We start from the raw sequence: 4,794 nt of genomic DNA, 5'->3' as shown, positions 1-4,794 counted from the left end.
CTGTAGGAAATGGAAAAAAAAAATACTGCATTACATTACTTCCTTTACTGGAATGCATTCACATGATTTCATACAGATTGTTGATACACAAGCACATAGTTTAATTCCTGAATAATGTTGAGAAATTAATCTTCAAAAATTGCACACTTCTTCTCTAGCTTCAGCACAAAATTTTGGAGATATCTTTGCTGACATTAATTCTCTTACACAGTGCATGCTTGTGCAGTATTGCCTTTATGCCACTTAACAATAGTCAACAGTTTATATACATTATATATTATTTTTTTAAACGAAGCCTGCGTGGTAAGGGACTACTGAGATAAAGCTGCTACCTAGGTGTTTGGTCTTTTGCAAAGGATATTGCACCTTGAAGCAAATATTATATCCTGTATTCGTTACATAGAAATACTCTAGAATGCAAGGCATGCATAGGTACTTCTTTGCAATGATTCTGCTTCTCAACCCATGCTTCTGCTTTTTCCAGCTGGTTCAGAATGAGGCAATTCATCAGGAAATCTAACATCTTCAGCATTTCTTTCATGGATAGTACCTGTTTTCTGACAGAAAAACAAAATGCTAATTTTATATGAAGGAAATTTCAGCATTAGACACACAAAACTGATGCATAAGCAGAAATACCAATATTCTTTACTGTATGTAATAAGGCATTAATTTTTACAGTACTCTAAACCAAATAACTAAAAATTATATAATTTTAAGGATATCATAATTGACTGAACGCTATACTTGTGTCCACATAGCCATACAGTACTACCATATTACTCTATCAGCAGAAACATTAGGCAGATGCAATATCCTTAAAAGTGCTTATATTGTGACTTCAAAAAGTCATAAATACAATAAATAAAATGAAATATTAAAGAAATAAAGCACTCAAAGAGTTCTTTCTGAGGGTTCCCAATACTTAAAACATTTACAACTAATGTGTATTTGGCACTACTTTGCAAAAAAATGGATCTTACCACAAAGGCTTCAGCGCAGAGGGGTTGCACCACTCAATAAAATGTTTAAGATAAATATCCCTTCCCTCGCTCCAATGTTAGCACTTTTGTACCAGTTTAGCTGTCTTCAGTTTTTTACTTTGTCGAATGATGCAGTCGATTAGTTCTAAATTATCTAAAACGATCTGAAGAATGAAACGTTAACATCTGATGCTGACACAAGTATTACTATGGAGGAAAATATAAGGCATACAGTGAACAATTCATTTACAGAAGACTACAAAAATAAGTCTGACTTCAATAATAATCACAGTATTACATACATTTAGCGTGAGTGGATTACGACTCCCCTAGCCCGATCACAGTATCAAAACAATACTTGAATAACTCAAAAGAGGTCATATAATTGAAGGGAATTGGTGCTTTGCTTTTCATGTACGTACAATAAAAATAGATTTAGCTCTTGGCATATAATTTGTTTGCTTGGAAACCCCTGCCACAACCAAGGCATAATATTGACTGCTATTCAGTGTTGCAGACTGAAGAGAATTCAGAGCATTTCACTTGTATAGACTGATTACTAGATGTCTAAAGCAACTATTGCTATCAATGTCAGAGAATGTCTGTATATAGTCAAGAAACGTGTGAAACAAAATTTCTTTTTCTGACTTTAAAAACTTTGTGATAATGTATGGCTAGAGTTTAGATGTTCTTTTTAAAAGGAATTCCAAATAATTTTGCAGCCCTCTATCTATAATCTGATTTAAAAATGACCAAACACGTCTAAAAAATAACGTGCACATTCCTTCAGATAAATGCATATCTGATATTCACACTAAAAGGAACAGTAAAACTGCTTTCTGGTATTTCAGCCATTAAAGTATTCGCATTTCTGTCATTATCTGAGCTCTAATTCCTTAATAATCTGTAACACAGAATAATACTGCTTTCTTAAACAGGTCCACAAGGAAATAAGTATTAATTAAGGCCAATTCTGCATGACTTCCATGTGTACTGTAATTCGTTTGAGTACAGTCTATAAGCGTATGCATCTGTAAAAGTTACCCAATAGACAGATGTGACCTGGCTCATTGCACAGTAATCCTACTTTAACGAATATTTATATCTATAAATGATTTTGGTAAATTCACTCTAAAGGGATGCATAGGGCAATGACAAATCCGTATGATCTTACCTATGTGTCTTTTTACATTTTTTAAACCAAACCAGGTACAGTCGTCTAACTCGGCCATGCCAGATCTCTCCCTCGGAAAACAGACCTGATGTATTGTGAGTCTCCGGTGGATTTGACCTTCCAGTCAACAGAACGGTTTGATTGGATTTCCTGTTTACTGGAACAAAGCTTACAATGGACCAGACCTAGGAAACGCATCTTGGCACAACTTACCCGTCGGTAAGAGTTGAAAGCACGTTACCTTGGAACACAAATGGCTGCCATTGGAGATACTTATAAGAAAATATATATATATATATTTTTAGAGATTTTAACAATAAAGACCAAGAAAATAGATACATAGTACAGATAGAAAGATAAATAGAATTTGCAGTAAGTACACACATATTCTGTATACTGTCAAATACTAATCAGTTCAATTGAATGGATTTGTGATTAACCATGGACAAAAATATCTATTACAATGTGCATACTAACATCATGTACACATTTGTGTGTGTAAGTACCTTGCATTTCTAGTCAAAATCAAGGTAATTTGTACACAAAATGCATAATACACACATACACATTTAAGAGAATGAAAATGGGTTTAGGTACTCTACAGGGAATATTAAAAACAAGATTTGCTATCGTTTATCATGACGAGAAAATGTCTTTCATTCATTTTTGGCTTAAGAGAGAGATTTGACATTCTTGATGGACCTTAAACAATTTCTAAAAGAAAAAAAGCGTTGACACAAACACACACAAATGTAACATGTACTGTACTGTACATACCTTCAAATATTTAGCAAATTCTATGCTAGTTTACACAGACATCTGGGTGATCTTACCATATTTGTAGTTCAAAAAACACTCTTGGAAAAAGAGAACATCAACAGTATGGGAATTTCGCTGAAAACGTTACGTACACGTATTTGAATCTCCAATGCAGACGACAACAGGCCCACATTAATTCTCCGAATCCCTGTGCAGCCTTATGCATCGTTTTCATCTTGTCATTACACCTTAAAGTTATGGATGATGAAATTTTAAAAATTCTTTCCAAACTGATACTTCAACTCTATTAAAGTCTGAAAATATATTTCTTTTGTCACCAATGAACCAGCAAAGGTGTAGGACACTGGATATGCATACCTGGAGGAATTCCAAAAACAACAATGCCTTGAGAATTTCACGTTCAGTAGATTTCACAGTTGAATGTTATTACGTAGGTAAAGATATCCCTTCCAATCCACATTTTCTTGGCTCCTTTGACTGTACAGTATTTCTATTATTTTCATGTGTATAAGCAGGCATTATTGTTTCCCACAGAAGAATGTATTCTAATTAGGTATACTGTGTATACATATATATACAGCATATATATACACATTTATCATAATACAATGAAGCTATTCAAAGCAATGAAGAGAGTAACCTCTTTTACAACATCAAAGCTCATTTATGATCTTGTAAGTGTTGCATAATAAAATGGCATGAAATGTCTGAAAGAACAATCTGTCTCAACCATAATACAAATATGGATTAAACTTGTAATGCACAAAGATCCCAGCTCGCTGGGAATTACACTACTTATTGCCCAAGCTGCAAATGGTTGTTGCCCACAGTAAATTCCTGTACCATATACATTAGTACCAGTTCTCTTGGGAACAAAGGAATGGGTATGTTGCATCGGTATAACTACTACACCCAATGCAATTCAAACTGACATGTGACCTTATGCAAATGTCTCTGTGTGACAGTCAAGTTTGGCTACAAACTACATGAATTTTACGAGCAAGAGATAAAGGCCACACTTTGGAGATGACATACCATCACTAGCAATTTAAGAGATTCCTGTGAGCTCTCCAAACAGAAACTGTTTGTTCTCCCAACACACCTTACTTAAAAGGGGCAAATGAACTAAATTCCTGAAGATAAGAATCTGGAAACAAGGTGTGGGGTTCCTCCTCTTCTGAAACTAATAACAATTATTCTGACAAGTTGTATCACAAAGCAAATTTTGCATGACAATAACATTTGATGTAAACTACGACAGTCTGCATTAGGAGAGTAAACGTAAAGATAGAAAATATTCCACTTACCCTCTCTCAATGGCAAGAGTTAAAGTGCACAAAACAAGGATTACAAAAATTATCTCTTGAGAGACCCCTTACAAGTTCATGAATGACCAGATTAAGATGCAAAGAGATTCTAAAAAGTTAACACTAGCAAAGGGTGAACTAGATCACCTCTCCATAAATACCAATCTTTTTTCCTTTTAGGAACTACAGATATCACTGCAACCAACAGAGCAATCAATAACAATTATGATATCTCTTTTGATGTAAATGGAAGCATAATGCTCTACACTACGATAAACCAAGAAAAAGCTTGCCGTACACCAAACACTAACTAAGGTTCTGAAAGAAAATCAAAAGAATTCTACAAGAACATTTCTTTCAGAAACAAAACAAGGCAAATCCTTTCCAGTGTGATAGTCACACAAAAGAACCTTACAGACAGCGGACGAAACATGTAACAAGTCCACTGGCATTTACCCTTTCATGTGCCATTTCCTCCTAAACGCTCTCTCAAACATCACATAACATAAGCAGCGTTTTGCTAAAATTATAAAAACGTTCATGAGGACTA

Source organism: Macrobrachium rosenbergii, chromosome 45, assembly GCF_040412425.1.
Source record: "Macrobrachium rosenbergii isolate ZJJX-2024 chromosome 45, ASM4041242v1, whole genome shotgun sequence".
Taxonomy (NCBI): domain Eukaryota; kingdom Metazoa; phylum Arthropoda; class Malacostraca; order Decapoda; family Palaemonidae; genus Macrobrachium; species Macrobrachium rosenbergii.
Note: the sequence above shows the minus strand (reverse complement) of the source record.